Source organism: Syngnathus typhle, unplaced genomic scaffold (assembly GCF_033458585.1).
Source record: "Syngnathus typhle isolate RoL2023-S1 ecotype Sweden unplaced genomic scaffold, RoL_Styp_1.0 HiC_scaffold_33, whole genome shotgun sequence".
Lineage (NCBI taxonomy): Eukaryota > Metazoa > Chordata > Actinopteri > Syngnathiformes > Syngnathidae > Syngnathus > Syngnathus typhle.
The window spans coordinates 447,234-460,520 of NW_026871939.1; the positions used below are offsets into that span (position 1 = coordinate 447,234).

At 41.1% G+C, this 13,287-nt stretch overlaps 1 non-coding gene across 1 annotated transcript; it reads left to right on the forward strand.

Moving 5' to 3' along the window:
* Nucleotides 1-1,164: 1,164 nt before the first annotated feature.
* trnaq-cug (transfer RNA glutamine (anticodon CUG)) lies at nucleotides 1,165-1,236 on the forward strand. Its single transcript has one exon. It is a non-coding gene; the product is annotated as a tRNA-Gln (tRNA).
* The last annotated feature ends 12,051 nt before the right edge of the window (nucleotides 1,237-13,287 follow it).

Consider the following 13,287-nt stretch of genomic DNA (forward strand, 5'->3'; position numbering starts at 1 on the left):
ACCCACTCCAGAACTACCTCCAGTTCATCCATGCAAGAAGACATTCAGTGAGTGCAATTTATCAGGGTACAAACTACTGGAGCTTAAACTGTTTGTTCATGGTCACCCCTTATGAACGTTAAAATCATTTCATGCCCATATCGCTTATTTCGAGTTGCTTATATTGTTCATCTTGTCATTCGATGATATTCTCATTCTTTGCTATCCTTTCGCAATCACTCAATCTGTCAACCAATCAATCTGTCAATCGATCAGTCAATCAATATGTCAATCAACCAATCAATCAACCAATCAATCAATCAAATAATGTTTGCATGCTGTGATTGTGAGCACTCTGAATCTAGCAATCCAAGTTCAAGTCTTGGTGGAACTTCCAATTTGTTGTCATTTACATGGAACAAACATTTGAAAATTCCAATTCAGTACTTTGTGTACAGTCCTATGAGTGTGTAAGCCCTGCCTCCACTACTTTTGTCAATTTCGTAAAATGAGCGACTTGTGCTCAGAAAAATGATGCTCCTCCTTCAGTCATTGTGTTAGAAAAATGTATATATATGTTATCATGCGTTCTCTAATCAATGCTTTACCCCAAAAGTACTGCAAGAGATGCTTGCTGTTTGGCCTTGCTGTTTTTATGATGTACCACAGAAGAGAGATTACAGCTGGGTCAGACAGGACGCAGCTGGCAACTCAGTGACACAGAAAAATGAAGACATCTACCAAGACAGTTCCTTTTCAACAAAGAATGATTGCTGATCATTCATGTTTCCTGATTTCATCACAGACACAAACAATGATCGCTGATCACTCATGTTTCCTGAATTCATCACAGACACAAAGAATGGTTGCTGATCACTCGTACTCTTTCTCACACTGTTCCATTTCAGTATGTAACACCTTGTATTTTTTCTTCTTACGAAACAAAGCCCACGTGCTTCCCTCCTCCCCTTTTAGAGGGCTTGTTTCATTTTGTGGGTAGGGCAAACCCAAATAAAAAGAGCAGGAGTGCATACAGATAATTAGTGTAGTGAGATTGTTGTGAAGGATCTGTACTGCACTCCTCGCGAGAAAAGACTTAATATTCTGTCTCACTTGTGGTCTGTTTGCTGTTGCTCTTCTCTTAATAGTTATTCAGTCATCAAAATAAACTTGACACATTGCCAGGGTTCTATGGTGTAATGGTGAGCACTCTGGACTCTGAATCCAGCGATCTGAGTTCAAGTCTCGGTGGGACCTCAAATAATTTGTCATTTAGCTGGGAAAAATTTGCAGATGGCAGCAGCTTGTGTGCTGCCCCATGAATTTGCATGCTTCCCCACACCTGAGGGTTCCATGAGCGCTCTAGATCTCGGTTTTAGTCCCGGTTGGACCTCAAATATTTGGTCATATACATATCCGTTGTATGCAAAACTTTGGGCACCCCAATCAACTTCAACATTTTCTTTATAAATTCAGGCTTCTCAAAATGCTTTGGACGTCACAGCAGTTTCCATAGCGTAGTGGTCATCATGTTCTTCTAAGACGCGAAACGCCCCCTGTTTGAGACTGGGTGGAAACAACATTTTCTAAATCTATTTGTCAGTGTTGTCTGCTTTGCAAAGTGGGCCAGGGACACCTTGGCAAACAGGAGCCAGAAGCTCTCTGAGTCAGCAACAGCCAGGTGTGCGACACTCCGCTACAGTGCTCCCCTGACCACGTGTAGGCCGAAACCAGCCTCTAATTTGTGTTTCCATTTTTTTTTCCTTCAACTGTCAAGCCAACACTTTCCTTCTTGGCTTGGCCAGCTGCTTGCAGACCCACTCCAGAACTACCTCCAGTTCATCCATGCAAGATGACATTCAGTGAGTGCAATTTATCAGGGTACAAACTACTGGAGCTTAAACTGTTGGTTCATGGTCACCCCTTATGAACGTTAAAATTATTTTATGCCCATATCGCTTATTTCGAGTTGCTTATATTGTTCATCTTGTCATTCGATGATAGTCTCATTCTTTGCTATCCTTTCGCAATCACTCAATCTGTCAACCAATCAATCTGTCAATCTGTCAATCAATCAGTCAACCAATCTGTCAATCAACCAATCAATCAACCAATCAATCAATCGATCAAATAATGTTTGACTGCTGTGATTGTGAGCACTCTGAATCTATTAATCCAAGTTCAAGTCTTGGTGGAACTTCCAATTTGTTGTCATTTACATGGAACAAACATTTGAAAATTCCAATTCAGTACTTTGTGTATGAGTGTGTAAGCCCTGCCTCCACTACTTTTGTCAATTTCGTAAAATGAGCGCCTTGTGCTCAGAAAAATGATGCTCCTCCTTCAGTCATTGTGTTAGAAAAATGTATATATATGTTATCATGCGTTTTCTAATCAATGCTTTACCCCAATAGTACTGCAAGAGATGCTTGCTGTTTGGCCTTGCTGTTTTTATGATGTACCACAGAAGAGAGATTACAGCTGGGTCAGACAGGACGCAGCTGGCAACTCAGTGACACAGCAAAATGAAGACATCTACCAAAACAGTTCCTTTTCAACAAAGAATGATTGCTGATCACTCATGTTTCCTGATTTCATCACAGACACAAACAATGATCGCTGATCACTCATGTTTCCTGAATTCATCACAGACACGAAGAATGGTTGCTGATCACTCGTACTCTTTCTCACACTGTTCCATATCAGTATGTAACACCTTGTAATTTTTCTTCTTACGAAACAAAGCCCACGTGCTTCCCTCCTCCCCTTTTACAGGGCTTGTCTCATTTTGTGGGTAGGGCAAATCCAAATAAAAAGAGCAGGAGTGCATACAGATACCGTTTTTTTCCGTGTATAGTGCGCCCCCATGTATAATACGCACCCTAAAAATGGCATGCTGATGCTGGAAAAAAGCCTGTACCCATGTATAATACGCACCCAATTTTTATGATTTTTTTTTATGATTTTTTTTTTTCTTTTTTTTTTAAGTCCCAATGATCGTCACCCACGCAGGGAGGCAATGGGTCCCATTTTTATAGTCTTTGGTATGGTCTTTTCGAGGGACATTTGTCACGTCTCGTCCCCAGTTTTGCTATGTGTCTAGGTTGCCATAGTTTCTGTTCGCGTCGCCCCTCTCTTCCTGTGTCACCTCAATCGATGTAACGTGTTTTGTATTTAAGTCCTGTCTGCCCCTCGCTCACCGTCGGATCATTGCATGTGTTACTGTCATGATGTCTGTTTGCTTTCTGTTCCTGTCTTTTTTAATGTCACCCTGTGTTTTTGTTCCACGACTTTGTCAGTCAGTCCTGTTGTTGGTTTTGTTTTCTAAAAAAAATGAATAAAAAATAAAAAAATTCAAAAAAAATGTTTTTTAAGTTTTTTTGTACCCATGTATAATGCGCACCCCAGATTTTAGGACAATAAATTCGTTAAATTTTGTGCACTATACACGGAAAAAACGGTAATTAGTGTAGTGAGATTGTTGTGAAGGATCTGTACTGCACTCCTCGCGAGAAAAGACTTAATATTCTGTCTCACTTGTGGTCTGTTTGCTGTTGCTCTTCTCTTAATAGTTATTCAGTCATCAAAATAAACCTGACAGATTGTCTGGATTTGTTTAGTTCTTGGTTATAGGATTTAAGGCTGTCTTAATATCATGATGAATGTGGAGTTTAGTTTTTCGCCATTTGCGTTCTGCTTTTCTAGACTCTCTTTTTTTATCTTTTACAGAGAGAGAGTATGTCCATGGTGCTTTCTTCTTACCAGAGATTAATTTGGTTTTCAGAGGGGCTACTGCGTCGATATCTTTTAGGGTTTTAGAGTTGAAGTTATCTAGGAGGTCATTGACAGATTCTGATGGAAGGGTAGGGGCCTGCGAGAAGGCCTCCATAGTGTACTAGTGGCCTCATTAAAGTGCCGCTTTTTAATGGTTTGTGGTTGACTGAGAGCTATAGGGGTGACCTTCATTTCGATAAAGATGCAGAAGTGATCAGATAAGGCAATATCGACTGCTGAGAGGAAAGATGACTCAAGACCTCTGGTTATGAATAAATCTAGTCTATGGCCTCTGTTGTGTGTAGGTCCAGAGATATGCTGCGATAGGTCGAAGGTGTCAAGGAGGACGTTTAGTTCTTTGATGTTATTATCATTGAGTTTGTCTATGTGAATATTAAAGTCACCTACTATTGATATACAGTCATGTTCCAAGGAGATTATAGCGAGGAGTTCAGAGAATTCGACGAAGAAGTTATTAGCATAACCTGGGGGTCTGTATACAACCATAAGTAGGACAGGGGGAGAAGACTTCATTACAACTGCAAGACACTCAAACGAAAGACAATCTCCAAATGCCGTCCGTTTACATTGAAACAAATCAGAATAGATTAGGAAAACGCCTTCCCCTCTCTTTCCGATTCTGAGGGCGTCAATGCAGTTGAAATAAGGTGGAGTTGATTCATTATATTATATTATCATTATATATAAGAATATATTCTCTGTTATCTAGATCAAGCCAGGTCTCTGTAAGAAACATGATATCTAATTCATCACTCGTAACGAGGTCATTGATGAGAAGTGATTTATTGACTAATGATCTAATATTGAGCAGGGTCGCTCGAATTGTTTTGGTTCTGGTGGAGTGTTTTGATTTCTGGAGCTGTTTCTGACGGATGGGTATCAGGTTTGATCCAGGGACAGAACGAACTGGGATGATAGGGTTGTTTATTCTAGGAGTAATCAGCGTTGTAGTCAGTGCAACCGCCACCCCAAACAGCAATACAGCTGGAGAGGACGCTCTCAATGGTGCCACGGTAAAATGTAGTCATGACGGCCGGAGGCTATACAGTCATGCCATAGCATACAAGAAATTTAGGTTCTTTTCTTTAGGATCATCAGCCGAGATACCCAGGCAGACCATGAAAGAATGTTGATGTTAAAATGTTAGTGGAACTATCCAACTGCGCAGAACCGATGATCCCAAAGATTTGGGGTGAGACAACATTGAAAAAAAAAAATTCTTTGCTGACAGTGTCACTTCTTTTGTGGCTTAGCTCTTCTTCATTTCACATCTAAAGTATCGTATTATTTTACCTTGTAGTTTATACCGTACATGCCATATCATGTCGCCCATGCAACTCATGCATGAGATGCGATCGCTGAGATATTTAGGCGATGGGTTGCTACTCCATTGTGCTCTCCACTCAGCATTTCATATCACATACTCGTCGGATTTTCACACAAAGTATCTGGGCACAACATCTTGTCAATGCTATATAAGCAAGACGAGGTGGCCGAGAGGTTAAGGCGATAGATTGCTAATCCATTGTGCTCTGCACGCATGGGTTCAAATCCCATCCTCATCGAAAGTTAATGTTACATTGTTTTACAGTGGAGCCTCGGCTTTCGAACGTCCCGGTTCTCGAACAAATCAATATTTGAACAAAAAATTCGAGAATTTTTTGCTCCGGATGTCGAACGAAGTTTGATTGTCGAACCTCATGGGAGGACCCGCATGCCAACTGACTCTGTTCGTTATTACATTCTCGTTACTCTGAGGATTGCAACAACTCTAATCATGCCTCTAAAGGAAGCAAGTGGGATCAGTAAAGCCATCCTAAAACACAAAGACGCTCCTAAAGCAATGCAACAGTGAGCGCCTGGCGCGCTGCGGTTGCGCGATCGGACCAAATTAAGCTCCCTGCGCACTGAGGTCCACTTAAATTTTGGAAAGTACATCAGGACTTTAAAAATATTTTCTAAATTTTAGCGACCGCTCTGTCACAATAAGGCTAAGCACTGCAGTTGCGCGATCGGACAAAAATATACAAATGAAAAAATACTTTAAAAAGGTGGGGTTTTTAAATTTTTTATTTTTTTTTTCCATTATTTGTAATGGGAAAACATGATTCAGTATTTGAACGATTCAGTTCTCCAACAGCCTTCTGGAACGGATTGTGGTCGAAAACCGAGGCTCCATTGTATCTGTAATCTGGTTTGTATTTAACTCAATATCGTAATATTTATACTCTTTGGCGGCTCGGTGGAGAACTGGTTAGCATGTCTGCTTCACAGTTAAGAAAGTCCGGGTTCGATTCCATCAACGGCTGTTGCGTGTTGTTGATGATGTCCGTTGTTGGGTCAGGAAAACTAAGATGTGGGGTAACGGTTTGTTCTTTATTGGCAAGATCTTGGGTTGTTTAATGGCGGTCAGTACACATGGCACTTCAGCAGATGTAAAAACATCCTCCATCTCCAGGTAAGAAGGTTTTATACTGTCCGGAAAAGGCGAGAAAGCAACACCTGATCATTTGGTATCGATGTGTATTGGAGAGTCACTGCTGCGTGTGTGTATTTGTGTGTGTGTGTTTGTGTGTGTGTATGTGTGTGTTTGTGTGTGTTGTTGTAAGGCGGACGTAGTTGAGAGCGCCATGAGAACGTTAAAGGGGCGTGGATTGTATATATAAAACCCGCAGGGTGATAAGCGCAGTGGGTTTTTAACGCTATCCCAAGGTGTACAGCCATGGGATGTATGTATATAACGAGTAATAAATAACTTAGCTTGTTGCATCCTACACAATGTCGTAAAACTTCCCTTGCTATGTTTTAACTAGAGGTCAAAGGTTTTTTCTTCTGTATCCAGTCCACTCAAACTCCTCTTCCCAGATGTTCTTATCAGTATGTAAACACCTAGTGATTTTTGCTTACGAGACAAAGCCCACATGCTTTCCTCCCCCCTTTAGTGGTTATGTCTCACACTGTGGGTAGGGCAAATCCAAATAAAAAGAGCGGGGGTGCCTACAGATATTCAGTGTGTAGAGATTGTCTCAAGCTATCTGTACTGCACTCCTCGCGAGAAAAGACTTAATATTTCTGTCTCACTTGTGGTTTGTTTGCTGTTGCTCTTTTATTCACTTATTCAGTCAGCGAAATAAACCTGACAGAAATTGGGGGCTCGTCCGGGATCTCAACACGCCCTGAACGGTTCCAGCGGGCTCTTCGACGCAGGTGACAATCCTCGGCCGAGGTAAACAAAAGCCCTTTGACGGGACTGTCTCGATCAGTCCGGCTGGACACCGGGAGGGTTGACGAGATCTTCCGAGGAAGAGAATCAGCAGACCGTGAGTAGGAATATTAATTCTACTAAATAGAAACAGTTAAATTCCGCAGGGGCGGATGTGGAGCCCCCTAACGTTTTATGTTAGTTAAATTCCGCAGCAGGAATTATATATTAAATATAAATTTGAGGGAGAACTAGAAGCAGTACAAAAACGAAAACAAATGAAAGCTTCAAAACACACTTTTCTGGTAGACCAGGATAGTGACACTTTTTACCAAAATGCAGATAGAGGACAGAAAGGCCAGAGAGGCCGAGCAATGTCTAAAGGAGGCTTTAGAGGCCGAGGAAGAGGAGTTGTGCAACCTCCAATAAAATGCTGAAATTGCGGAGAAAACGGTCACATGGCACGTGACTGCACAAATTAACAGAAACACTATGACTAGGCCAAAATCAAATCAGATCAGGTTTCCATGTAATAAAGTGGGAACCTGGCTGCCAAAATTAAGGAGAAATTAGCTTAAATATAAGGAGATATTTATGTTAAAAGGATAAAGTAAGATAAAGAAACATCGAAGTTAAAATTTGCTAAATAAATAGAAAAGAATTACAAATAGCTTTTAAAAGTGAATAGAGAATAAATCAGACAAGTAACACGAACAAAAAGGTGCGTTAGTGGGATCGATGTGTGTTCTATATGCTGTGCGTCATCCTTTTGTGCTGGTGTGTGTGTGCGTGTGCGCGCAGAGGATCCTCATGAATGGGTGTGTGTATGAGTGCGAGTGAGATGTGTGTTCTATGGAAGAAATCAGTAATGGAGAATGTTCTGGAGGCTGTTGAGCAATACTAGGGAAATTGAGAAGTGGATGATAGTGTGTTTAAGTTGGTTGGAGAAACTGAGATGAGCAAGGTGTTTGCAATAGAGAAAATAAGGCGTGCGTGGCAGAGAGTTACGAGAACGGTGGCTTGATAGGATGGGAATAAGAGACAGCAAATGTTGTGTAGAAGACTGAAAGATGTTGAAGTTGAACATGATGGGGGAGGGCAACAGCAAAGTTGGCCTGCCCTTTGAGAAGGTGTGCCTGCGCTCGCGCGTTGTCGCGGGGCTGTCCGCGTGGGTCTTTGCTGTGCTCGTGTGGGCGGTGGGCCGGCATCATGGTTGTTGCAGGAAATGGCCAGCCTGTGACCAATCAACATTGATGCTGCCCCCCCCCCCCACGAGGGGTGCTATGGCTGCGGGCAGGGCAGGGACAGTGTGATTTTCTCAGAGTGATGCTTGAGGAAGATGTGACAATATTTGCATGAAGGATAAAAGTCACTGATGAGAAAACAAAAGTATAACCAAAATGTCAAAACAGAGGATGACATTTGCGCAGCGTTGTTTGTTTGTATTGTTTGTGAGCTGTGTCTCTGCTGTAAGTTTTTGTGTTGTCTGTGTGCTGTCAGTGTAATGTGTTAAAATTGGCTAATGTAGGTGCACAAAAGAATTTGCTAGATTGTAGTCTATATGATTTGCACCGCAAAACAAAAGCAATTTTGTGAAAATAAGAAGAAAAGAAAGGCAAGCAAATTTTTTTGTGGGCAGGAACTGGTCCACACTGCATTAATGCCTATCCTTGATGAAACAAAATTTGAGAGATGGAAAGAACTTGCTTTCTGGAATTGGATGAAGCAAAATTATTAAATAACAACATTTCAAAGCTAAATTTAGAAGAAATAGTCGATTGGTTGTGTAACGCTTACACAAGTTTTTACATTTGAGGATAAGAGAGTGATTGAGTAAGTTAAAGTTAAGAAACAACAAGAATTGTCTATTATATTAATTTACTGGCGATTATTTTGTTAGTTTTTATCTTTATCTTGATTGGTTTGACACCTGGAGGGAGGAAAGATTAGGATGTGGAACACGGGTTGAGACAGCCAGTTACACACGCAAAACATGTGTGCACTGGGACACTGAGAAGCATTTTGAAAGGTGTCAAAATTAAATGAAGATGAAACCATATGTAGTAATACAACGCTTTACTACATATGGATTCTCTAAATTGTACAATTGAGTAAAATAAGACATACTTTTTGACTTTTGTTCAAATTACTAAGATTCTTGTGATAAACGATGAGAAACTGATTGAAAAGAAACTACAAGAAACTACAACTAAGCTAGTTGTGGAAGCAGTCCAATTGCCACGACAAATAGCTATATGCACGTGTGCAGGGCACGCACGAGACTGATAAGGTGTCAAGAGGTAACAAGCTTGCAGAGGGAACCGCATAGCTGCGGTGCAAAAGACGCTTCAAATTTTATACACACAAGAAGCGGATTGAATTACTGGAATTTTTTTTTTTTGAAGATGTGCAGCGACAAAGTCCATAGACTGAAACTCAATTATGGACGGAAAGTGGGGCATGAGTGGAGAATGGTGTCTATAAATGACCAGAAGACTGACCTATCCTACAAAAAAATCTATACAAATGGGCGGCAATATTGAGCCATGGTTGTCTGTCACATGGCTCAAGAGGAGGGATAGTGGGGCAGGTCAGTCATCTTTATACAACATACGGATTTGATTCATATTCAAAACATTTTCAAAAAATAAAAATAAAAAAATAAAATAAAAAAATTGTAGAGCTTGTTTAACATGTGCTAAACACAATCCACAGGGTTATAATGCCTGGTCATAATAGATGCATTCTCAAAATGGTTTGATTTGGTTTAAACAAAAACACTGAATGCCTTAACAGTGGCAAAAACGTTATGTAAAAATAATAATAAAAATACCGAGATATGGTATTTTGAAAATTAATTCTCCTGACAGAACTGATATAAAGTGTGAAAATGTGCATGGGAAAAATGGAAGATCATGGACAAAATGTTTAGACCTGGTCAAACTGTACATAAATATTACAAGTACTGTGGGTGTTAGGGTTTTCAGAATATCTTCATCGTATGATTATGTTGGAATATAACCTGTAATAATTTAACTAGTTTGTCCTGTCTAGACAAAATTAGTTTACCAAAGTGCTAAGATCTTTTCAACTTATTGACTAGCTGCAGAGGAAGCAATCAAAGTTGCTTTGTTTACAGAACGTCGTAAAAGGTCCCCTGCTATGCTTTGATCAGCAGGGGACCGGCTGCTTCACCCCAACCTGTGTGTTCCCAAACCCCCACTTTCAACCCCACTCTGTTTCTCTCAATAAATAAGCACCTGACAAGGCCTGAGTCAGACTTCATTCGACCATCGCTGTAAGCACAGCGACGAGTGAACTCTCCGCCTGCAGGTGCCTAAAACGACTAACTTGACTCCAGTGTGGTTCTTGCAAAATAAGTTAGAGTGAGCAACACCCTAATTGTAAGTATCGATATTTTAGCTAGGGAGATCGATACTCAAAAATGAGCAGCCTGGATCGATATATCGATATTTTGGTATCGATCTGCCCATCCCTACAGTATAGTCTTATCTATGAGTTGCGTGTCCTCTGAATCGATTAAAAAAATTCATGGCCATGTTTCCCTGCCGCTGCTTCTTTAGCAATTCTGTCTGCTAACCTGTTTCCATTCGAGGCTTCATCTGTGCCTGTGGTGTGAGCAGCACATTTACACACAGCTAGTATAGCAGGTAAATTAATGATTAATTAATTAACTTTTCTGAATTGTGCCGCTCCCGTCACTCTGGTTAGGTTGGCATCGAAAAAAACGCTCTCGGGTGCTTTATAGTGCCGAGTTTATCACTGCGCATGAAGAAATGACCACCTCCAACGTTTGGTTTATGTTTTATAAGCATTTTTAATTTTATTGCTTAAATCGCATTTTCTCGGCGAGCTGAGCACTGTTTCTGAATTGTGCCGCTCCCGTCACTCTGGTTAGGTTGGCATAGAAAAAAACGCTCTCGGGTGCTTTAGAGTGCCGAGTTTATCACTGCGCATGAAGAAATGACCACCTCCAACGTTTGGTTTATGTTTTATAAGCATTTTTAATTTTATTGCTTAAATCGCATTTTCTCTGCGAGCTGAGCACTTTTTCTGAATTGTGCCGCTCCCGTCACTCTGGTTAGGTTGGCATCGAAAAAAACGCTCTCGGGTGCTTTAGAGTGCCGAGTTTATCACTGCGCATGAAGAAATGACCACCTCCAACGTTTGGTTTATGTTTTATAAGCATTTTTAATTTTATTGCTTAAATCGCATTTTCTCGGCGAGCTGAGCACTTTTTCTGTATTGTGCCGCTCCCGTCACTCTGGTTAGGTTGGCATCGAAAAAAACGCTCTCGGGTGCTTTAGAGTGCCGAGTTTATCACTGCGCATGAAGAAATGACCACCTCCAACGTTTGGTTTATGTTTTATAAGCATTTTTAATTTTATTGCTTAAATCGCATTTTCTCGGCGAGCTGAGCACTTTTTCTGAATTGTGCCGCTCCCGTCACTCTGGTTAGGTTGGCATCGAAAAAAACGCTCTCGGGTGCTTTAGAGTGCCGAGTTTATCACTGCGCATGAAGAAATGACCACCTCCAACGTTTGGTTCATGTTTTATAAGCATTTTTAATCTTATTGCTTAAATCGCATTTTCTCGGCGAGCTGAGCACTTTTTCTGAATTGTGCCGCTCCCGTATCTCTGGTTAGCTTGGCATCGAAAAAAACGCTCTCGGGTGCTTTAGAGTGCCGAGTTTATCACTGCGCATGAAGAAATGACCACCTCCAACGTTTGGTTTATGTTTTATAAGCATTTTTAATTTTATTGCTTAAATCGCATTTTCTCGGCGAGCTGAGCACTTTTTCTGAATTGTGCCGCTCCCGTCACTCTGGTTAGGTTGGCATCGAAAAAAACGCTCTCGGGTGCTTTAGAGTGCCGAGTTTATCACTGCGCATGAAGAAATGACCACCTCCAACGTTTGGTTTATGTTTTATAAGCATTTTTAATTTTATTGCTTAAATCGCATTTTCTCGGCGAGCTGAGCACTTTTTCTGAATTGTGCCGCTCCCGTCACTCTGGTTAGGTTGGCATCGAAAAAAACGCTCTCGGGTGCTTTAGAGTGCCGAGTTAATCACTGCGCATGAAGAAATGACCACCTCCAACGTTTTGTTTATGTTTTATAAGCATTTTTAATTTTATTTCTTAAATCGCATTTTCTCGGCGAGCTGAGCACTTTTTCTGAATTGTGCCGCTCCCGTCACTCTGGTTAGGTTGGCATCGAAAAAAACGCTCTCGGGTGCTTTAGAGTGCCGAGTTTAAAACTGCGCATGAAGAAATGACCACCTCCAACGTTTGGTTTATGTTTTATTAGCATTTTTAATTTTATTGCTTAAATCGCATTTTCTCGGCGAGCTGAGCACTTTTTCTGAATTGTGCCGCTCCCGTCACTCTGGTTAGGTTGGCATCGAAAAAAACGCTCTCGGGTGCTTTAGAGTGCCGAGTTTATCACTGCGCATGAAGAAATGACCACCTCCAACGTTTGGTTTATGTTTTATAAGCATTTTTAATTTTATTGCTTAAATCGCATTTTCTTGGCGAGCTGAGCCCTTTTTCTGAATTGTGCCGCTCCCGTCACTCTGGTTAGGTTGGCATCGAAAAAAACGCTCTCGGGTGCTTTAGAGTGCCGAGTTAATCACTGCGCATGAAGAAATGACCACCTCCAACGTTTGGTTTATGTTTTATTAGCATTTTTTATTTTATTGCTTAAATCGCATTTTCTCGGCGAGCTGAGCACTTTTTCTGTATTGTGCCGCTCCCGTCACTCTGGTTAGGTTGGCATCGAAAAAAACGCTCTCGGGTGCTTTAGAGTGCCGAGTTTATCACTGCGCATGAAGAAATGACCACCTCCAACGTTTTGTTTATGTTTTATAAGCATTTTTAATTGTATTGCTTAAATCGCATTTTCTCGGCGAGCTGAGCACTTTTTCTGAATTGTGCTGCTCCCGTCACTTTGGTTAGGTTGGCATCGAAAAAAACGCTCTCGGGTGCTTTAGAGTGCCGAGTTTATCACTGCGCATGAAGAAATGACCACCTCCAACGTTTGGTTTATGTTTTATAAGCATTTTTAATTTTATTGCTTAAATCGCATTTTCTCGGCGAGCTGAGCACTTTTTCTGAATTGTGCCGCTCCCGTCACTCTGGTTAGGTTGGCATCGAAAAAAACGCTCTCGGGTGCTTTAGAGTGCCGAGTTTATCACTGCGCATGAAGATATGACTACCTCCAACGTTTGGTTTATGTTTTATAAGCATTTTTAATTTTATTGCTTAAATCGCATTTTCTAGGCGAGCTGAGC